The 23224-nt window shown below is 59.1% G+C and overlaps 2 long non-coding RNA genes across 3 annotated transcripts; one reads left to right on the top strand and one right to left on the bottom strand.

The window, feature by feature from the left end:
* Positions 1-12556: 12556 nt before the first annotated feature.
* LOC124083084 (uncharacterized) lies at positions 12557-15642 on the bottom strand. The gene is made up of 2 exons (XR_006848610.2): positions 15355-15642; positions 12557-12679 (listed from the first exon to the last, which is right to left on the bottom strand). It is a non-coding gene; the product is annotated as an uncharacterized LOC124083084 (long non-coding RNA).
* Positions 15643-15970: 328 nt separating this feature from the next.
* On the top strand, positions 15971-22997 carry LOC131423630 (uncharacterized). 2 transcript variants are annotated; one of them, XR_009225435.1, is made up of 4 exons: positions 15971-16229; positions 16838-18802; positions 20085-20335; positions 21220-22997. It is a non-coding gene; the product is annotated as an uncharacterized LOC131423630 (long non-coding RNA). The 2 variants fall into 2 exon arrangements; XR_009225434.1 differs by having other exon boundaries at positions 20085-22997.
* Positions 22998-23224: the final 227 nt, after the last annotated feature.

A 23224-nucleotide genomic window follows, 5' to 3' on the forward strand; every position in this document is an offset into this window, starting at 1 on the left:
GGGGTCACACGTCACACGCAGGCCACACACATGTGCACACCCATGTCCCCATGGACGATCACACATTCCACACGCACACACCAGGTTGGGCATACGGACGAGGCGCCACCATGGGCACCGGGTACAGGGGACAAGCGGATCAAGATGACCCCACTCTGCTCCCCAGAAAGGGAAAAGGAGGCCGCGTGGGCTGACCCTGGCCCCCCCAGCCCACCAAGGTGGCACCCCCGCCCAGGCCCCGGGAGGCCCAGGAACTGCCCCCACCCGGGCAGCCCGCTGCGCTCGACCCAGGCCAGGAGCCCTGCAGACTGTCCAGCCTGGTCCCCTGGGCTCCGTCAGGTGGGGGTGTCCCCCTGCCAGGCTCCAGGCCCCCTCTGTATAGCAGCCAGTTGGGGTGGTAGAGGCGGGGTCAGGCTGGGTCAGCGCCTTGCGGGGGGCCCCTTCCCAGCACCGACCCTTTCTCAAGCCAATGACGTGCACCTAACACCAAGGACAGGATGTGACCTTGCCCAGAAGGGCCAGGACTGGGGGACAGTGCCCAAGTGGGTCTGGGGAGGACACAGGGCTGTGAGGGGTGGGTGTCGGGCCCTTCACCCCACCACAGGTCTGGCCGAGCGTCGGACCCAGGGGCCTTCCCGCAGAGCGGCTGTGGGACAGGGCTGCAGCGTGGTGTGTCTGTGAGTCCGTGGGGACTGTGTGTCCGTCTCCAGTGCCACACAGTGTGTGTGCTGCGGGGTAGAGGCAGGATGGGGTCAGGATGGGCCAGCGCCTTGTGGGGGCCCCTTCCCAGCACCGTCCCTTTCTCAAGCCAATGACGTGCACTTAACGCCAAAGGACAGGATGTGACCTCGCCCGGGGTCACACAGCTGGGCCACATCCTGTGGAAGTGAAGGAGGCTCCCATGACCCTCAGGCCCACAGAGATGGGTCCCACGGTGCCTGGGACAGGCTGGGTCCAGCTGTGCCGTAGATGACACCATGGTCACTTGAAATGAAATGCAATGTGGGGTGGACCAGCTGGCTCTGGGCTCCCCGTTCCCAGCCTGGGCCTGGCCTGCCCACGGCACCCCTGACCCTGGAGACCCCAGGGATTTGCCCACCTCCCGCAGCTCTGCCCGGCTGGCTGATACATCCTGTTTGTGTGGTTGCTAGGAGGTTTCCATGGCAACCAGAGGGGATGAGGGAACCTGGAAGGGGTCCCCAGCTTCCAACGTCAACATCGGGCTCTGGCAGTGCCTCCCAGGACTGGGGCCCCACGAGGGGCTGGGGCAGCTGGGCAGCCCCTGGCCCCTCCAGAAACCGACACAGGGACTGCAGGGTGACCTGGACCGAATGGCTAGAGGACGGAGAACAAATGAAAATGAGATCGGGGACAGCCAGGAGGGCCTGGGGTGGGCAGGGGTGTGGGGTGCAGAGGCCCCCAAGTGACATCTGCTCCATGACCGGCTGGGGGTGTCGCAAGGGCCACCTGAGTAGGGCCTCCTGAGAATCACCCCTCGAGTCCCAGTAAGGAAACTGCTGAGGGAGGCCTAGACCTCCTCACTGTCCTGGAGAGCAGGGCTGGGCCACTGGACCTGTCCCATCCTGACCACCGGTCGACCAGACCTGCACTGCCTCCATCTGAGACCCAGGCACAGAGAGGCCAAGGGTGAGGTGCTGGGTCCCACCACTTCAGGGACAGCCACGTGTGAAGCCACGGGGTTCTGGCCCAGCAGCTGAAATGCCCAGGGGGAGAGATGGACGCAGCCCAGGGCCTGATGACCTCAGGGAGGACATCATTAATTACATTCCCAGGAAACACAGCAGCCATGGGGGACAGTGGCCTCATGGCAGCGGGCAGAGAGACTGAGCCTGCCGTCCCACCTCAGCCTCTGGGGCTCCCTGTGGCCCTGGCCGCTGACCCCTCTTTGCAGGTCCAGGCCAGGAGAACCTGCTGTGACCAGGAAATGGAGGCCCAGAGAGGACAAGGGACATGCCAAGGCCCCCAGCTCCTGTGCCACTGGCCGGTGTTAGGGTCTGTAAACAAGTCAGGATGGCTCCTGGCACTTTGCAGAGGGAGTGGTTTGTGAAGTAACGCCAGCGAGCCATTAAGTGTGGAGATTCCTTATTGGTTGACTGCTGTATCTAGTTTATGCTAATTAGATAAGCCGTGTGGAATGTATATACACCCCTCCTGCCCTACAATAAAGGGCTCCCACTCCTGCTGTATCAAGGTGCACAAGTTGCTCGTCACCCCCCGGTTATTTTGCTGCAGCCGGACTGCGGCAGGCCGGGACCCTGGCTCTGTGGCATCCTGGCCCTCACTGCCCCACGTCCACCTTGTGCCTGGCCGTGGGCCCACACAAGCCCTGGCAGCCATGTGCCAGGGCAGCTCCCTCCCAGGGGAGACGCACTGCCGTTGGGGAAGGGGGCAGAGATGGGCACCTGCACTGGCAGATGAGGAACCAAAGCTCTCCGAGGGCAGGGGCACGGACAGCCAGTGAAAGAGCAGGAGATCCCAGGCTCCCCCGGCCCCGCCGGCCTCACCCCATGCCCCCCCCCCGAGCCTGGAGCAGGCAGGGGAGCGCGGGGGAGAGAAGCCAGGAGATGGGCAGCAGTGGCCAGGGCGCAGCCCCACCCCGCCATCTCCACCCCTGGTCCACAGGGTGGGGGGCAAGGAGGCTTCTGCTGCCTCCAAGGAGGCAGCCGTTGCTATGGCGACCCTCGTTACCTGGCAACTGAGCTGCATCATCCCGGCACCTGCTGTCCTCCTCCAGAGCTAATGGCTGGCTCTGGGGACAGACCCGCGACCAAAGGCCCTGCCTCAGAAAGGCCACCTGTGGACAAGCCAGGTATGCCGCGCACAGGGACCTGCAGAGACCCCGCACGGTCCCTGAGGCCTGGTGTAGGTTCCTCCCTGAGCGTTCATTTTTCCAAACTAAGAATGGTCGTATTGATTTAGGGGATAACAGGATAACACCACAGAGCATCTTTTCACGTAAGCCAGAGCCTCAGATGCAGGGAGAGCTCGCTGCCTCTGGTCTCGGCGGCCCCTCTCGGTCAGCCTCGCACACGCTGGGTCAGAACTCAAAGGTGGACAGGGCCCAAGGAAGGGGTCACGCCCTACACAGCTGCCCACAGCACCGCACGGGCTCAGTGACGCCCAGACTCCTTCCCGCCAGGCTCCGTCAGGGCCAGGGCAGCTGGCTGACCGTGTCCACAGCTACTGCTCAGGGCCTGGGCAGGGTGCTGGCCTCCGAGACCAGAGACTCTGTGCCTGGCCTCCAGAGAAGGGCTGCAGGCCACTGGGTGGGCAGACCAGAGCCACACCCCACAGCCCAGGTGATGGGGGAGCACCCACCTCAGGAGAAAGGGGCGCTCCCAGGGTTCAAAGGAGAGCGAGGCGCCCGCAGCCAGGAGCCAGGTGGGCTTCCGCAGGAGGCGCCTCTCGGCCGAGGTCAGGGAAATGAGGACCAGGAAAGGGACAGTCGCAGGGAGGGAAGGAGGAGGAGGAGCCCAGGAAAGACACCTGGGAGGAGTGGGGGGCGCCAGCTGGTCAGTATGAGCATCACAGGGAGCCCTGACCTGCCCTCTGGCAGCGGGTCCTGAGGGTCTGGGACCACAGAAAGGAGGGAAGGGTGGGGACAAAGGCCAGGGGTAAAAGAGGTGATTTCGGGAACCTGCAGCTCATTCCAGAGGTCAGGCTTGTCAGGCCTATAGACCGCGGCCCAGCTGGAGGCCCAGCCAGAGGCCCAGCCCTGGAGGCCCGGCCCTGGAAGCAGGCCCAGAGTCTTCCTGGTAAAAGGACAGGAAGGGCATCCAGCTGGGGTGGGGCTGCAGCCCCTGGAGGCCCCTTGCCCAGAGGGGAAGGGGCTCTTCCACCAGGTGACCAGAGCAGAGCGTCAAGTCAAATGTAGGGCCCTTCAGCCTGGAGCCCATGGACTGGCTGGGGGTCTGGGGCTGTGGGCTGGGGCCCAGCTGGACCAGGGGAGGGGGGCAGACAGCCCCAGACTCACGAGGAGGTGAGCCGGGTGGAGAGAGGCAGGGCTGCCCAGGCCCACCGGGGGTCCAGGGGGCTTCCAGGAGGAGTGGTGTCCTGGCGACGTCTGGGATGGGACCAAAGGGCCGTCCTCAGCCCCAGAGGGTCCCCTGAGCAACCTGACACTGTAGTTCTGGCTCCGCCCGGGGTGACCTGAGGACTGTCCCAGGGTCGGCGTCCAGGTCCTGACCCCTGGCATCCGGGAGCCTGACCTTATCTGAAGACAGGGTCTTGGATCATCCGATGAGCCCTGAACTGCAGTGGGCACCCTGTGAGAGGAGAAAGAGGAGGAGAAGGGGAGAAGCAGAGGAGGCAGAGAAGGCGTGGTGGCCATGGGCCGAGGGTACCTGCGCCCAGGAGGCAGGAAGGGCTCTCCTGGGGCCTTCAAAGGGACAGCTCTGCCAACATCTGGATTCTGATCTCAGGCCCCTGGAACTGCGAGGGATAAACTCCTGGGGTGTTTAAGTGTCCCCACCCCCAGTTTCTGGTCATCTGTTAAGACAGCCACAGGAGACTAGCAGGGGACGGGCAGCAGCAGCCCTCTGTACAGATCACTGGCCCAGCACCTGCCCAAGCTCGAGCAGTCCCAAGGGACCGGACAGGGGAAGGTGGGCCGGGTAGGGTGGCCCAGGCACCTCTAGGGTGTAACAAGGAAAAGGCCCCCACTGCCCGGCCCCTCGTGCACCATTGCCGGGGCCCACTCACCCGAACCATGGCAAAGAGAAACAGACTGGACCACCCATCGCCAAGGGCCACTTCAGGTTGACTGTGGGGAAGGAGGAGGGCCAGAGCGTCAGGGCCCAGTAGGATGTGCGGCCGTAGAGGGCACCTTTCCCCCAAGGGCCAGAAAGCCTTTGCTCTCAGGTAGCCCCAGACCAGAGGAGGACAACTCAGACGGGGTGACTGCGCCCCCTGCCGGCCCCAGCGCCTTCCTGAGCCCCAGCTGGCGAGGGGAGGAGGCAGAGGGTCCCCAGGAAGGAGGCAGCCTGCTTGGCTGCGGGACATTCTGTGGGCTGGAATCTGGTGGCCCACAAGAGGCTGTCATTTGTGTAAAGAAGCGCATCATGGTCTGACCATCCTCACCAGCTGGACCCTCACTGCCTGGGGCTTACTGGCCCCTCAGGGGTCCCTCACACCTGCCAGGAAGCATCCAGATCCAAGCGGGAAGGTAGCCAGGGCCTGGCCTCCGGGATGACGCAGCTCCTGGGGCCGTAGCAGAGGAGCAGAAGCCCTTGGGGGTGGGTTAGGGGGCAGCTTCCCTCCCTGGGCCTCAGTTTCCTCCTCTGTAGAATGGGGTCTGGACACAGGGCCACGGGGAGCCTCCTGAAGGCAGAGAACAAGGGCTCTGCACGTGGTGGGGTGGCCTGGCCAGTCCATGGGCTCCAGGCTGAAGGGCCCCACGTTTGACTGGACGCTCTGCTCTGGTCACCTGGAGATTCTTAATTGCTGATTCGCAGTCAGGTGGGGAAGCCCGTTTGCAGCCATGGGTCAGCCCCGCACCCCAGCCTGGGCCACACCTGAGATCCCCACGGGAGCGGCTGGCCCCCCTTGCCTCCCCGGGAAACCTCCTGACCACAGGTGGGCGAGACACCCCTCCGGGGCACCCTCACTCTAGGTCTCCCCCACACAGTGTGCAGGGCCCGAGGGTGGGTCCAGGTCCTGTCCCACCAAACTCTGCCCAGCACAGTTGCAAGGGCAGCCTGGTGACCGTGTAGGGACACTGAGAGGGTGTGGGCGTGGCTGCTCCACTCTGCCCCAGCAGGGCCTCTGTCCTGGACGGCAGTGCCCACAGGGAGCCAGGGAGGCAGAGCGCCAGGGTGGGACTTCCACTCTCCAAGCACCAGCCGCGTGGGCTCGGGATGGGATCTGTGGGGCTCTGCTGCCATCTAGTGGCCCATGGGCAGCCGGCGGCACACCCACCTGGGAAGAGGAGAGGGGGGGACAGGGCATCTGTCCGCTACTGGTAAGTGTCAGGGACCCCAAGACTTCCAGGACCCCCAGGTGGGCATCCAAAAGCCAAGGGTCCTCCTGAGCCCCTAAGTCCAGCTCCAACAAGAACAGCCCCCTCAAGTGAGGGCGGTGGAGAGGTAAAGGCCTAGGGGGGCGCCAGGAGGCCGGGCGGTCCGTTTGCTGTCCAGTACGGACGCAGCTTCCAATCCCGCACCCCACCAGCCCCCTTCCTGTGCAGACAGACAGGAGCTACCCCCAACCCTACTGTCAGGGACGCCCCCGGGGGCCCTTCAGAAGGGAGAGGCACCAAGGGACCCCTCTTTATTGTGCAGAGGACGGTGAGTTGCGGTAGGGGGAGGGGAGGGCAGGGAATCCCGTGCCAAGGGGGCGTTCTGCACACCCAGCCCGCCCCCTGCCCCGGGATGACCTTGCCCCCCCTCCACTCTCCTCTGGCCTCTTCCCCACCAGAGGATGAGGAGGTGCTACCTGTCCCCCGGGGCCACCATGAAGATTAAACAGGAGCAACTGCCCAGCGCTTGGCTCATGTCAAAGGCAAGACAGTCCCTGCAGATCCCCTGCCATGTTCTTGGGGCAGAGCAGTGGGCGCTACGGCCACTGTGTCACACTGCCCCAGAGCCAGGCTGGAGAGCAGGGCCTGGGAGGGAGCAGGGCAGAGGCTGCCGGCAGGTGGACCGGCAGAACCCGGCCTGGAGATGAGAAAGGATTCCGGTGCCCAGCACGGCTGAGCCTGAGTCCGGCCCCCACAGCTGGGCTCCCCGAGCCCCTCCCCACTGCCTCCTACACCCCCAGAGCCCCACCCCAGGCCAGACAGCCTTGGTCTCTGGTCTGCCTCTTAAGCCATGCTCTCCCCGCCTTGGACACCCTCAGGGTCCAGCTCCCTGCATGCTGGGCCCTGGCAGGCTGGTGTGCCCCAGCCTGGGCTTCCCCTCCCCTTGCCTGTGAAGTCCGCTCCAGGCACACGGGCACCGGCTCTGCTGGACTTCTGCACGGGCCCTTCCCTCGGCTGGACCAGGCTTCTCCTTCCCACCTGCCCAGCGGGGAGAGAAGACCGGCTGAGATTCACTGAGGGGCGCTGGGACGCAGCCAGGAGGCGCTTCAGGACGTGATGGACCAACCAGCTTGGCCATCCAGAGGGGACCGTTACAGCATTCAAAATCACTTCACGAAGTCACGGAGAGCTTCCAACACAGTGACTGAGTGACGGAAGCCAATCTGCAAAGGCCACGGACTGCGATTCCAACCACGGGACCCTGGGAAGGCCAAGCCCCAGGCAGGCAAGAGCTCCAGCCTGCAGGGCCAGGAGAGGAGGAGGTCGCTCGGGGCAGCAGCACTGTCCTACCTGACCGTGGCTGGACGAGGGAGGGACCCCTAAAGCAAACTAGGGACTTGGGGTGTGTCGGGCGGCCCCTCTGGCGCTGGTGGTGGGAGGCGCTGCGGGGGCTGGGAGCGCCCGGGGACTCTGTGCTTCTGCTCAGCACCTCTGGGACTGGACCACTCCAAACCAAAGCTGTCACTTTTTAAAGGTAGATCACAAAGTGCAAAAGGGAGACGGGGAGGGGTCAGGAGCTTGTCAGGGCCCCACCCCTCCTGAGGGACCCGGCCATGGCCAGGTGAGCCCGGGAGCAAACAGAGCCCGGCCAGCAGGCGCCCCCTGGACAGCCTTGAGGTGTCCGGGAAGGAGGCGGCCACGGTGAGGGCAAGGCCGGGTCTGGGTGGTTTCAGCAATTTCAATGCAGAGACCAGGGCAGGGACGTCCATGGCACAGCAGAACCACACTCAAAAGGAAGGGGCGTCCACCTGCCCTGGCGTGGGTCAGCCGTGGCTGCCGTGAATAAGATCCCTGGCGAGAGCGACAGAGAGGAAGGCCCCTCTGGCTCTGGTTCCGAGTTGCAGTCCTTGGCTGACTGGCTCAGGCAGGGACACCATGGGGGACGTGCGCAGCAGGAGAGGGCTGTCCACTCAGGGCAGCTGGGCAGCAGAAGGAGGCAGCGGCTGGAAGGTGGTGAGTCGGCCCAGGGCACATCCCCCACCCTCTCCTCCAGCTGGGTCCCCCTCCGGCAGTCCATCCAGCTGTCAGTGGGTCTATTCATCAAGTGGATTAATCCACTGGAGAGGTCAGACCCAGCCTCGGCCTGAAAGCTCGCTCCTGAGCCTTGATGCACTGGGGACCAAGCTTGCAACACCTGAGCCTCCAGGACATGCCAGATCCGGGCCGTGACAAGAAGCCAACGGTCACCTCCTATGTGAGCAGCACACCCAGTGAGGACTGGCCATCTCCCTGCTCAGGGAAGCGGGTGGCCAGGAAGCCCCTGAAACAATAAGGTTCCTTGCCTTTTATCTCCCAGGGCAGGAACGTTCTGGAAGGTCGAGTCATATAATGTGTCATCTTAGGTATCAGCCCAGGGCCCGTGGGCTGGGGGCATCTGTTCTCAGGCCTCAGGTGCCAGGGCACAGGGACCAACAGAGTAAGCCCTGAGGCTTCCGAGGACAGAGTGGAGCTGGGGACTGAGCAGGTGAGGCCATTTGCTGTCGCCTGCGTCCCTCCTGGGGCCTGCCTAGCTCTCCTGGGGAGTCCCTCCTCGGGCCTGCCCAGCTCTCCTGGGGAGGAGAAATATGTGGGAATCACGTATCTAACAAAAAGTCAAATCCAGAATATAGTTGTTTAAAAACTACCCCAAAAATGACAATGAGACAACTAAATATATATATATATATATATATATATCCCAATGAGAAAATAACCAAAGGATTTGCAGTGACCACTTTCCCAGACAAGATGTGCCACCGGCAACTAGCCCATGGAAAGGTGCTCAACCTGGATCATTAGGAAAATGCAAAGAAGAGCCCAGTGACTGCTGCTTCGTGATCACTAGGAGGTTATACTAAAAACTAGCTGGCAAAGCAGGGACACACGCCTGTCATCTCCGCAGCTCAGGAGGCTGAGGCAGGAGGATCAAGAGTTGAGGCCAGTCTTACCAACTTATTGAGGCCCTAAGCCACTTAGTGAGACCCCATCTCAAATTTTAAAAGAAATAAATCTTGTTTTAAAGGGCTGGGATGCAGCTCAACAGTTAAGCCTAGGTTTAATCCCTGGCACCAGAAAATAATAATAGAAATACATTTTAGATTTTTTTAAAATTAAAAATCGTTTAAATAACTAACGAGCGTTGGTGAGCGTGTGCGCTGGGGTGGGACTGGAAAGCGGTGCAGTGGTTCTGAGAGCCGCCGGCAGGTCTCCGGAGTCGGCTGCGGGTTGACCACGGCCACGCCACTCCACCCACCCGTGCACCCATGTATTTACCAGAGTGGTAGACACACGTCCAGAAGTCGTGCCTGAGTGTTCCTAGCAGCCAGGATGAAGGTTCACTCGCCACAGAGGGAACCATCTGTCCCTGAACAGAGAAGCACCAGCAGCCTGCGACCAGCAAACTGACCACGGACAGGAGGGACCGGCTGACTCAGCAGGACCAACCCTGGAAACTTGAGGCGGGTGAAGAAGGTGACACAAAGGTCGCAGGTGGCATGTTTCCAAGGCCTGGATCTGGCAATGCCCAGATGCGGGAAGCAGGTTGGCGTGCCCAGGTGCCGTGGAGGGACAGGGGCGCGGCTGCCGGCAGACACGGGCTGTATGGGGGCTGTATGGGGGGCGACTAGCTCGCGTTAGCACTTGTACAGCCTCGCGAACACCCTGAGCACTCCGCACGCTGTGGGAGGGCCAGTGTCGTGGTGCGGGATTTGACGCTTGTTACAGGCTGCAGGTTCCTTAGCTGTGTTTGAGACCTGCCCCAGCGGCTCTTGGGTCTCTCACCTTGTCCCCACTCTGAACCTCTGACCACATCCTCCAGCACCCCAGGAAGCACAGGAGGTCACATTCCACCCACACTGGGTGCCCCCGTTACAGCACATCTCCCCTGGCATGAGGGCCCATGCTCTCCATCTACCTCTGTTCTCCCAGCCTGTCATGAGCCCTACCAAGTCAGGGACCAGACAGGCAGCCCCTGGGTCCACGGCCAGGAGGGCCCTCAAAGCAGACATCAGACAAACAGCAGGAGTGGACAGTTGGACAGAGGATAATGCATGGGTGGATGATGGATGGGTGGATGGATGGATGGGTGGATGATGGGTGGGTGGATGGATGCATGGATGGATGGATGGATGGATGGACAATGGATGAATGGGTGGGTGGATGGATGGATGGACTGGTGGATGGATGGATGGGTGGATGCCTGGGTGGATGGGTGGATGTATGGATGGATGATGGATGGATGAATGGACAGGTGGGTGGATGGGTAGATGGATGGATGGATGGATGGGTAGGTGGGTGGGTGGATGAGTGGATGCATGGGTGGATGATGGATGGTGGGTAGATGGGTGGATGGATGATGGGTGGATGGACAAGTGGATGGATGGGTGGGTGGGTGGGTGGATGCCTAAGTGGATGAGTGGATGAATGGGTGGGTAGATGGGTGGATGCATGGGTGGGTGGGTGGATGGGTGGACGGTTGAATGGATGGATGGATTGATGGATGGATGGGTGGAAATGGATGGGTGGATGAATGGATGGATGGACATGGGTGAATGAGGGGTGGGTGGATGGATAGACGGATGGATGGATGGGTGAGTGGATGGAAGGATGAGTGGGTGGATTATGGATGAAGAGATGGATGGATGATTGGGTGAGTGGATGGGTGGGTGGATGGGTGGAGGATGGATGGGTAGGTGGAGGATGGATGGGGAGGAATGAGTGGACCTCTGACAGGTGGAAGGATAGCAGATGAATGATTGTGGATGGATGGGTGGAGCATGAATGGGTGGACGAATGGATTGCAGGAGCCTAGAAAGTCAGTGCCCCTTATTTGGGGCCAGGGAAATGTCTACCATTGACTCCTGTGTCCCCTCTGTTCCTGCTGACCTAAATGGCTACAGACTGACCAAGACTTGTGAGAGGGTGGCCAGGCCAGATTGGCTGAGTTAGAGGGTGAGTCGGTGCTGGTCTCTGCTCCAGATTTCACAGCCCAGCCCTGCCTCCCTGGCTGGAGGCTCAGGCCGTGAGAGCAAGGCCCAGGGGATACCCCAGAGCAGACAGGCCAACCCTGCCCCAATCCAAGTGGTACCAAGGTCCCCAGCCTGGGGAGAGGGACAGAGGGAGGGCCCAGGCTGGGCCTCTCTACTGAGCCAGGGGAAGGTAAGGACTCGAAAGGCAGAGGCAGGAGAGAAGACAGACACAGCTCAGGGTGGACCTGGTGATGCACAGCACGCACACACGTGCACACACACGGTATGTTGGCTGTCACCCACAGCCACCAGCCTGTTCTGAGGGGACCCACCACCATTGCTGGAGCAGGAGACAGGGTTGGCGGTGCCCACTTCACAGAAGGCAGCGAGGGGCTCTTTCTGGAGCTGAATCCCTCGACCTGGAGCCCACTCACTCCTCCACAAACGCCAGAGTCCTTTAAGGCTGCCCTGCCAGCATCGCTGTCCCCCGGGGGACCCCTCGTCAGTGGTCAAAGGTCACCACTTGGTTTGCTCCCCGCTCACCCGCAGAGCTGTGCTGAGCCCCGCGCCCTACACCTCCGGCACCTTGAGGAAGGAGACTGGAGCCGTGCGCAGAGGACCAGCCAGCCACCAAATAGGGTGTCACAAGGTCGTCCCCTCCCCAGAGCCTGGGGAGGACCTCTCAGAGGAGGCGGTTTTGAGCCTGGAACCCTGGAGGCCAGTGGGGGAGAAGGGCGCAGCCCGCACAGAGACTGCACCAAGGGCTGGCGGGCGGGAGCTACAGCAAGGTGCGGCACTTGCTGGTGCGAATGCGAGGTGGCCCGGCCACAGTGGGTGGCTCGGTGGCTTCTCCCACAGCTGAAAATGCTCTCGCCACACAACGGGGCAGCTGGACCTTGGGGTTTACCCAGAGTGGCTGAAAACCCAAGTCCTCACGAAAACCCGCGTGTGGACGTTCAGAGCCGCTTTCTCTGTGATTGGCCAAAGGCGGGATTCACCAAGATGTCCCCGAGCCAGCGGATGGATGACCTGGGGCACGTCCAGCCGTGGAATAGCAGTCAGGGCTGGCAATAAACGGGCTGTGGAGCCACAGACACCTGGGGAGGGACCTCAAGTGGACGTCACAAAAGGAAAGAAGCCAATTTGGAAATGGTGCGGTCACGACTCCAGCTGCAGGGCGCCAGGGACACTGAGTGAGCAGGGGCGGCCCGGCCTGGGGCAGAGCACCAACAGGCGCAGCCTCGGGGTGACAGTGAGTGTCAATGTAGGTCTTCCCTCGGGGACAACGTACCACCCTGGTGGAGGGTGTGGGGAGCCGGAGAGGCTGTGGGACCACAGGAGACAGAAGCCAGAAGACAGCTCTGGGCGGGGGGAGCCCAGGGCCCAGAGCAGCGGGCGGCGGGGGTGGGGAGGAGCTGGGAGCAGGGGACAGAAGAGTCTCAGGGCTCCGCGGTGGGTGCAGACTGTGAGCACGGGAGCCATGAGGAGATGATTCCCTGCTAAGCTGCGGCTTTGTCCGTCCACCCACACCAGGGAGCGTTCGCCCGAGAGACCGCAGTGGAGACGGACTCAGTTCCCAGGTGTTCTAGATGTGGCTCAAGATGATCCTTTTAATGGTTCTTTTATGGACGGTTCTTTTAATCCTGCGTGAGGCTGCGCTGGGCCCCCGGGGAGATGCACTCACGTGTTCCTTCCACTGTAAAAATAGGACACGTGACTGGATATTTGGAAAACCAAAAAACAAAAGCAAAACCAGAAAACGTTCCACAGGCAGCAATCCAGGGTGACCCGGGCAGCACCTGGCTGCGCCGTTTGGCCCTCTGCATTCACATCATCTGGTATTTTGAATATATATATTTTTTAGTTGATGTGATCCCAGAGGCATTTCGTCTAAAGCTTGGTGGGTGTCTCCTGCTGCGGCTTGGTCACACTCCAGAGACGGGGTGTTTGCTGGTCCCCCAATGCACCTTCGACAATGCACAGCTTCTGCTACTCCAAACAATGCTCTGCACATTTTCCTAAATGTCACAAGACCCTTCTTGTGGGTTCCCAGAGCAGGGGTCGGTCAGCCGGTCCCTCCTGGGGTGTGAGGCCTTGCCAGCCTCCCCAAGTGGGGGAATCGCGCCCCCACCAGAGGCGTCCGACCTCAGGGCCTGCCGTCCTATCTGCACCTTCCTGATGCTGTAGACTTGGGAGCTGGGGCATCTCTCTGCCCACAGGATAAGCCGTTGTCCCTGTGTCCCTTGGCAGGGTTCCTGCCACCTCTGGATGGTAACCTCCAAGCTTGGCTGGGGCTGGAGTGCTGTTCAGTCCTGGGGCCCCAAACTGAACCCCAGCCCCAGCCCCTGGACTTTGGCCAGTGGCTTCCTCATCTATAAATGGGGACACAAGGGTCACAACAGATGACACGTGGACAGTGGGCAGTTGGTGACTGGCCCCCATGTCACCCTGGCTCACAGCCTGTGTGCCCAGCCAGCCTGTGGGCAGGGCACTCAGAAGCCCATGCTCTCCCTGGGCGAGCCCCTGCCTCCTCCTGGGACGGCAGCAGACAGACACCTGGGCTCTGGACCTCGTCAGCACTCGCTTCTCCCTCGTTAGGCAGCAGGAGTTTCCAGTTAACGAGGGAACCTTTCACTCCCCTCCACAGCCACGCACTTGGAGGCTGGGAGGCCTCGGGTCGTGGCCAGGTCCACGTGTCCTGGGGAGGCCAAGGCCTCATCGGGGACACCCAACTTTGCTTCCAGATGGGCTGGGACGCCACTCGGGGGGAGGGCAAGGGCCGTTGTGCAGCAGGCCAGCAGGGACCTGTCGGGAGCTTCCCCGGCTCCGGCTGGGAGCAGGGGTCGCAGGGTGGCCGCGGCTCGTCCCTGCACTCGCCCCTTGGCTGGCTCAACACCCCTGCTGTCCGCACAGGCTGAGGGCAGGGCTGGGCCTGGGGACGGGAGCTCAGTCACACGGCCCCGTCGCCAAGTTCCTGTTGGCTCTGGAGACAACGCTGGGAACGCGCCATGCAAGAGGCACTTCCTGAGCTCTGACTGGTCACTAGCTGTGCCAGGAGGCTGGCATCACAGACTGTGAGCAGGGAGTGACTCTGTCCCAGGCCCTTGCTGGCCACGGCAACCAGAAGCCCAGCGAGGACCAGGGCCCATCCAGGGCCACCCGAGCCACAGCAGGGGCAGAGCCAGGGTCTGGGTGCCCAGTCTCTAGCTCACCCAGGGCTCCACAGCAGCCGGCAGGGAGGCCAGGACGTCCCCCAGGACCACACACAAAGGGCTCCTGGGCCTCGGGGTAGGGTCAGCTGGGAAATGGGCACAGGGCCTGTCCTGCAGGTCGCAGGGTGAGTTCCACAGGCAGCCAGCACGGGATGCAGCTGTGGGAAGTCACAGCCGGTCACCTCCACAGCCTGTCCTTTCGTGGGAGCTGGGGGTGGGGGCCACTGCTGCAGCTAGCCCTGTGTCCTCTCCTGTGGAGCAGGAATGTGAGTCCTGACCCAGAGGCTCAGGTTAGAGACCAGGGGTCCCAGCGGAATGCAACAGGCTAATGAAATTTTCCTCTAAAACTGGGGTGACTGGGGTGCAGGACCTGGAGCAGAGTCAGCTCCGCTCGCCTGCCAAGGGGGACCATGGTCAATACCTGGACAATCAACAAAGTCCGGCAAATGAGTGAATGAGAACAGGGCAGGGTCCCCACCCTCACATCCAGTGCCAGGTTGTCCCATTTCATAGCTAAGGACAGTGAGGCTCAGAGAGGCCGGGCCTCCTGGAGACCCAGAGAACACAGTCAGCCCTCCAGGTCAGCTGTCGCCTCCCAACCCCGGGGACACGTGGCCAGGAACCACCATCTGTTCCCAGCCACCACCGTCTGCTCAAACAGCCAGGGCCACAGTGAGGTGGCAGACGGTGGGTACAGAGGGCAGGAGAGGTCCTGGGTGGGCTGTGCACTTGCGGCTGGCCCAGAGGGCAAGAGGGAGATCTCCAGGAGGAAGAGGGTGGACAGTCTGTATGCCAAGTCCAGCTTTCAAAGAAATGGAGGCAGAGCTGCCAGGGTCTCTTCCTAGCCAAGTCCTGTGTATCCTGGATCCACCTTCCCGCCTGTCCCAAACTGAGGCATCGGTGCTGTGGGGAGCCACCCCTCTAGGCCAGATGAGGCCCGGGTGTGGGGAAGCTCTTTGACCCAACCCACAAGAGCCAGTGTCCTCTGGGAGAGTGAGCCCTCCATCTGCAGAAGCAGTCACGCTGCCCAGCCACCAAGGAGCCAGGGAGGGACCTCAAAGGGGAGGAAGGTAGCAAAGGGGGCATGCAGAGGCCCTGTGGACAGGGGGCACACAGAGCCCAGAGCCCCAAGTCCTCCAAACAGCCCTGGGGCAGGTACCTGAGGCCCTCCAGGCACTGGACACCAGTGATGAGCGCTGAGCCGTTGACCAGGGGGACCGGGCACTGTGCAGACAGGAGCTTTGCTCTCATGACCTTGCGTGGTCTCAGCAGCCTGCCGAGTAGTCCTTATGCCCACCCAACGGATGAGGAGACTGGGGACCAGATGCTGAGGGATGCACCCAAACCCCAGCTCCCTGGGGCCTCAGAACAGGAGATCCGAGACCCGCCCCCCTGTGCAGGCAAGAATCTGCCCCCCACAAGGGCCGGGTCCCACTCTGCCTCCTTGCCTGGCTTCCAAGAAAGCACTTCCCCGCCTCCGGCTGCTTACGACTCCACGCTGATCCTTTCAACAAGCTCCAATCAAAACGGTCACTGCAGGACCCTCCTCCTTCCTGAATCACTGGCCCAGGCCACAGTTGAGTCAGGTCAGGGAGAGAGGACGCTCTGGGGAGGAGGCGGGGCCTGAGAAGAGGCTGCTGGACGGGGCCAGGGCCAAGCGCGCGGCTCCTCATGCAAACCTGGCACCTCGCGAGGGCTCCGGGCCTGTGGGCGGGACTGTCGTCCCATGTTACAGCCAGGACGAGCGAGGCCCACAGAGGTCAGCCAGCCTGGAGACCCAGAGGACACCAGTCAGCCCTCGGGCCCAGGTGCTGCCTCCTGGCTGCGGGCCCATGGCCAGGGGCCTCCATCTGCTGGGCACCCAGCTTCCATCCGTGAACCCTGCAGCTTCTGTGCTCCCATTTCCCAGATGTGGTGACTGAGGTTCGCAGAGGCAGCACCAGAGCTCGAGGCTCCTGACCGTGAAACACTTGTTCTTTGCAAAGGGCTCACTCCTGTGTGACTGTTCTATCTGCGCCTTGAACATTTGCCAGAGTAAGTCACGTCCACCAGCCGGTCTCCCCAGACAGCAGCTCTGTGGAGCCGGTGAGAGGGGAGGGGAGGGCTCTGGTAGGACTGGCTCCAGAGCAGGCATCCTTTCTGCCCCAATGAGGTTTAAAGGAAAACCCAAAACAGCAGGGTCAGAAGGAGGCCACGAGGTCCATGTGCCTCTAAATCATGGCCCCTGGAGCTCTGAAGTCCAGGGCTGGGGAAGGGAGCAGAGGGCTCTGAGGTCCATCTGAGTGCAGGACAACTTCTCCTACTCATGAGACATAGGGAGGACGCCAGCCTTCCCTAGGCCTCCAGCTTGGTGGTCTCCCTGGGCTTCCCCCGACGCCCACACACACCTGGAGGCAGATCCCAGCCCTCCCTCCTCCCCACCCCACCCTCCTCCCCACCCCAGCTCACCTGCATGAAGAGTGGAGAGTCTCACTAAGGCTTTATTGCTGGCCCTGGCAGGGACTTTGCCTGGCCACCACCCAGCCCACCCCATACTGCACCCGTCCCCAGCGCCCTCCCCATCCCTTCCTTGGCAGAGCCTCGCCCGGACACCGTTTTCCTCCCCAGTGACAGGCTTTCTGCCTCTGCTCTTTCCTCTCTAGCTTCCAGCCCCATAATCCTCACACCCTTGTCCTCATGAGCCATTTGCTCAGCTGTGCGTCCTGTACCCACTACGGACTGTGAAGTGTCTTGCAAGCTACCAGGTGAGCCTGCCACCGTTCCACAAATGCCGACAGACGCCATGAGGCTCCTGGGGCAGACACAAAGGACAGTTAATGACTCGTGACAGGAATCAAAACACGACCATTTTTGCACGTCAGTGTCCCGAGGGCAACATAACCAGGGCCAGGCGGGACCTTGTACTGCAGACAAGAGAGGAACCCTGAACTGAGGGAGCCTGAACTCTTACAGTAGGCAGCAAGAGTTCCTGCCATTTGCTGTGGAGGGAGAGTGGCTCTCAATTTCCAGGCTGTTCCATTGTAGCATACCGACTAGCACCCTCCAGAGCCTTCCATCCATCTGGAACCTATGAATGTTGCCTTTGTTTGGAAACCGAGTCTTTGCAGATATAACATCAAATCAAGATGCATGACGGGGCAGGGGCGGGGGGTCCTTAATTCAATATGGCTGCCGCCATTATGAGAGGGGAAATGGACAGAGAAGAAAGAGGTCACGTGACAATGGAGGCAGCGGTTGGAGTAACACTGCAGCACACCCAGGCAGCTCAAGGACTGCAGAGGCTGGAAGAGACCAGGACGGATCCTCCCTTGGGGCCATCAGAGCATGGCCCTGACCACTCCTCCACCTCAGACTTCTGGCCTCCAGAACCATGATGCGTTCCTGTTGTTTGAAGCCCCTGGTTTGTGGTCATTTACTATTGCAGCCCTAGAAACAGAGTTCATCATTATACAAAATCCTTGAAAAGACAGTCTAGGTCAAAGGGCAACTGGGGCCTCGTTCACAACTGACACAGAAACCGGGAAGGCTGTGGAGCGTCCTCCCCAACACTCCCAGTGACCACACATCAGGACTGAAGCCTCAGCGGTGTGCTGTCCTCCCCCTCTCTGTCTATTATGACTTTATCTTGTCTTTTGGGGACCTCACCCTTGCTGCGAATGGCTCATCATGCCATCCCCACCCCCATAAGGGAGATTCTAATACGATCTATCATTGCCCCATAATGGACTTCCACCCAAGATGGTTTGGAAAAAGGGAAGCACATATTTAAAAACTTAAAAAGCTGGAATATCAGGCTGGGTAGTGGCTCCGTGGTGGAGCACTTACCTAGCACATGTAAAGCACTGGGTTCTATTCTTAACACCACATAAAAAGATGTATTTTTTAAAAAAAGGTGGAATATCTAGGCCCCACCCTACAGCTGACATTGGATAGCGGGTGAAGGGCTTGTCAAGGCCAAGAGCAAGTTGGAAGCAGTTGGTCAGTGCGAACTCCTGCCCCCCCTGAGAGCTGCCTTCTGTGTAGGTCACCAGTTTCTACCAAAGTAGGGTCAGATCAGAAGACAGAGAGATCACAGGGTGGGCTCAGCTGTTGGACACAGAGAACTGGAGCGTGGCTGAGGCCAACCAGGGGCACAGCCTACATGGTGGATGCACAGAGCACATGTTTAACAAGCAGCAGCCTCTGACCACCTCCACCCTTGTCCCCTCTCTGCCTGCAGAAAACTTAACCCCATCGTAGCTCCCAGGCCTCACATCCACATCAGCAGGTTTCCATCATAGTCTCAAGTGCCATCAGGCCAACATGTGGTCTTAGAAAGCCCGCTGAAACATGGCCCCCTACTCAACTGCCAGGGCAGGGCTTTCTCTGTTCTACTCCCCAGACCAGCAGGTGCAATACCACGTGTTGACAGGACACTTGTGCCAGGTCAGGGCCTGCTGTTCTGCTCAGCCAGCACGTTTATGCCCTATGCACCTGCCAAGGCTCTGTGGTCACGGCACAATTCAATCCTGGTGGCAAATGTTCAGAGGACATTACATTAGTTTATTTATATGTAAGGAGCCCAGAGCTCAGAGAGTCAGGTCTGCAGCTGGAATGTGACCATGCAGGTAAAAAGAGGAAGGAAGGAAGGAAGGAAGGAGGGAAGGAAGGAAGGGGGAGGGAAGAAGGAGGGAAGGAAGGAAGGAGGGAAGGAGGGAGGGAGGGAAGGAAGGAAGGAGGGATGGAGGGAAGGAGGGAGGGAAGAGGAGGGAAGGAAGGAAGGAGGGAAGGAAGGAAGGGGGAGGGAAGAAGGAGGGAAGGAAGGAAGGAGGGAAGGAGGGAGGGAGGGAGGGAAGGAGGGAGGGAGGGAAGGAGGGAAGGAGGGATGGAGGGAAGGAAGGAAGGAGGGATGGAGGGAAGGAGGGAGGGAAGAGGAGGGAAGGAAGGAAGGAGGGAAGGAAGGAAGGGGGAGGGAAGAAGGAGGGAAGGAAGGAAGGAGGGAAGGAAGGAGGGAAGGAGGGAGGGAGGGAGGGAGGGAGGGAAGGAGGGAAGGAGGGAAGGAGGGAAGGAAGGCTGGCTCAGAACACCCTTTGAAAGGAGCAAAGGCACTCTAGCACATTAGCGGAGTCTGTAAGCATTTATGCTTTTCATTGCCTTGAGCAATTCTACAACTTGGTAAGTTGCAGGAAACTCATAATTCAGCAAAGATTCTATCCATAGAGGCTCAAATGAATTTCCTCTAGTGGAAGGGAAAGGGCTCTCTCCTCCATGGAAAGAGGCAGTTTTGCATCTCTGAACAGGTTCATTTCAGCTTCCCTAGTTGCTTATATAAGTGTCTGTTCCTTGGCTCTTCCTTTTAAGGGACTGTAACATCTTACTGGTCCCCTCATCAATTGATGAATTTTAAAAGAAATCTTTGTTACAGATTCATTTTTTGGCACTGGCGAGTCATGAGTTTATCCTTCAAAAACTGTATCATTTAACCTGGGAATGTGTCCTGTGTAGATCTGGCTGAGTTTAAGCCCAGATACTTCTCATACTCCAAGAGCACATCAGATCCACCCCCAACCTTCTGATAGAGGATCTACATGTGTACTAACGTCCTGGGTGAGGTGTATCGCTCTGTAAGCCCCTTCCCGGAGCTGACCTGCCTCGTCCTGCTCTCTTGTCTGAGATATAGCAGAGGCAGGGGTATTGCAAAAGAAAATGAAAATCTAAAGCAAAAAAGGGAACACTCAGGCTGCCCTCGCTCCTCACAGGGGCTGTTTACAGGTGAGTGTTGGGACCAACACATCCATCAATAAGCACAGAAGACGTGCTGAGAAGATTATCCTTGTCTCGAGTTTGATTTGGGGTTTGAGCTGGTTGTTGGCTTGATTTTGTTTTTGCACTCACTTATTCTTTTTTCAGAAAGTGCGCCTGGAATCCAATTTTCTGGGACAAGAGTCTGTAGCATCGACATACACCATAAACATGAAGACAACCGGAGCCCCCCACAATTGCAGGAGGAAACAGGTCACAGCATAATTCTGAGCCAGTTTGCCGCATGATGAAGAGAAATGTGGTTTCCTGTCCCACCAGTCCTTTTGCTCCTGACATGGGGTTGAGAAATCCCTGCAGGCAGCAGGAAGAGAGGACACAGAGGTGGGCGATGGCCTGAGGTAATACAGGACTGTCCTGGGGCTGGTGGTGGGATGGGACAGTCACCAAGGCATGCCAGCACCAGGTATAAGGGGGCCTTACAGGCCAGTCACAGAGGCAGGCTTTATGCTGGGGGCAATGTAAGTGGCCGATAGACCTTGAGCTTGGGAGGGATGGCGCCCGGAGGAGTTGAGGTTGGAAAGAGAAGGGGCGTGAGGAGATAAGGAAGGTTCTGGAAAGAATGTGAACTGGACTGAGTCAAGGCAGAGGCCTGGGGCTGAGAGCTGGCCATGCTGTAAACGCTGGTGAGAAATGTCTCCCCCAGGTAGGACACAGAAGGAAAATATGGATAGGGATTAAATGGCAGGTTCCCAGAGCTGTTCAGAGAAGTGGGCGTGAGGAAGCCGGGTCAGCGGGCTCCAGGGAGGGCTGACCAGACAGCCCCAGCAACTGCCATTTCTGGGGTACGTGCTGGGCCTGTGCAGGAGGCAGGAGCAGAGGGTGAAGAGGATTTGCAGGGCTGCTGCTGGGGGGCTGGGTGGGGGCCGTGGCCCAGGAGAGCCCCGAGGGTAAAGCCAAAGTGCTCAGCCCATGAGCCCCCCTTACCAACCTACCCCCAGCTTTTGCTGAAAAGCCACATGGGAATGGGGAGAGGAGGGTCCAGCACAGTTCAGGAGGTTCATGGTGCTTGGATTCCAGGAATCTGCTGAGCCGAGTCTGAAGGTGAATTGTGTTGACCTGAGCAGCCCGTGCTCGGTCCTCCCATCCCCCTGGACCCAGGGAAGAGCTCAGCCCCTGCCCTGGAAGTGGCCCTGGACGGGAGGGCCGGCTGGCTGGAGGGGAGCCCGATCCAAGGAGGCAGTGGCTGAAAGTGGGTGTTACACCCTTCCTTAATGAATAACAGGGACCCTGAGCGATGGCCACACTCCGCGTTTCCCTGGGAGTGCAGCCATGAGTTAGGAGCCGACAGACAGCAGGGAACCGCGACCTCGACCAGGAGAAGAAACAGGCGATAGAAATAGACCCACACGTGACCAGACCGAGATCATCCTACAGGGACCTTAAAATGACTCCTACAAACACACTGAACTCTTTACTGTACCCCCCAAATGACACTGTGGATAACAGTTGGAGGAATTTCATGAAAAAAATCAAACCTCTAAATCTCTTCTCTGCGGAAGAGTGTGGCACAGGGAAGCAGCTCACATGGTGATCAGGAAGCAGAGACAGAGAGAGATTTAATTCCATTAGATCCCTTCCGTACCATAGATAATAAAAACAAACATTATGGACGTAGGGACGCGAGAGCCGGATGCAGGTTGGCTAGCCTAGATTACTATGTTTGCCAAACAGACTATCGAAGCCACAAACAGTCACGGCTGTGTGGGGGAAAAGCCGGCTTCTTCTGTAAGTCATAGGGCTGTGAGCATACAGGGGCTACCTGGTGGAACCCAAACCTCCACCGGTTCTCAGACCATTGCCCCCTTGCTAAAATAACAGGTACTGAGGTACCCCTCCACCCACTCACTCCTCTCTTCTCCTGTCAATGCCCACACTGGGTCCCACCAGGTCCTCTTACCAGCTAACCCAAAGCTCAAACCAGCTGAGGAGAGCCCTCAGACCCCTATTCAAGATGTAATAAAAATGGCCTCTAAAGTTACTTTGTCATCACTAAAAACAGGTTACTAAAAATTTAAAGTCCCTCACAGGCTTTTTAAGATACTCACTCCAGTCTTCCCCTCTGCTCTACCTCTTCTACTACTCAAGTTTTTGTTGCTAAAAAAAATCCCAAAGCCCTTTCCCATTATTCTTTTACATCTCTCCTTCCTCATTCTCAGATCCACGGAGCTGCTCTCAGCACCGCCTTCCCCGTCTTCCCCCTCTGTACCAGGCCCACAGAAAAGTCTTAACTGACCTGCTCACTTAGACTCTAGGACCTTGGAGAAGGCCTATAGCCTACTTATCTAAAAAGCTGGACCCAATGGCTAATGGATGGCCCCATTGCCTAAAAACTATAACAGCGGCGGCCCTACTAATCAAGGATGCTGATAAGTTAACGCTGGGGCAGAAGCTAACCGTTATAGCCCCCCATGCCCTAGAGAGCATCATCCGCCAGCCACCAGACAGATGGCTATCAAACTCTAGAATAACACACTATCAGAGCCTGTTGCTTGACAAGGACAGAATAATACTGGGACCCCCCCGCCCCGCTTAACCCGGCTACACTACTACCTGAACAATCATCAGAACCCGTCACTCATGACTGTCAACATATACTGGCAGAAGAAACCAGTATACGACGGGATTTCAAAGATCAGCCACTGCCCCACCCTAAGGTCATATGGATCACTGATGGCAGCAGCTTTCTCCAGGACGATACATTTTCAGGATGGATTGAAGCCTTCCCCACAAAACAAAAGAAACGACACAAATGGTGGTCAAAAAGATCCTAAAAGATATTTTTCCAAGATGCGGCGTGCCTAAGGTAATAGGATCTGATAATGGACCATCGTTCATGGCCCAAATAAGTCAGGGGTTAACCAGGACCCTGGGGATTAATTGAAAAGAGAGAGAGGGAGAGATCTCCACTTGCCCAATGTAAACATACACCCCAAAGCCCCACTCCTCCAGCCACACCCACCTGCCTTCAGTTATCCCTCACTTAATCCCATCAGGTGGTTGATTTGCCTCATCTTGACACCCAAAGCCGGGGGCCAGGTCAGACTCCCACCTTCGGGACCAAGAGACAATAAATTTGTATTGCTTTGAGTTTCTTATAGCAAAGATAGGAAATGTCGTGGTCCATGACTAGACACTCAGGTCACTCCATGAAACAACCACACAGAGACAGAGAAATACCTTTTTCTTTGGGTCCTGTGACGGCTCGTCTGACCTTAGGGGTCTGTAGA

This window comes from Marmota monax, unplaced genomic scaffold (genome assembly GCF_021218885.2).
Source record: "Marmota monax isolate L192 unplaced genomic scaffold, Marmota_monax_Labrador192_F-V1.1 WCK01_AAM20220418_F8-fsc00051, whole genome shotgun sequence".
Taxonomy (NCBI): Eukaryota; Metazoa; Chordata; class Mammalia; order Rodentia; family Sciuridae; genus Marmota; species Marmota monax.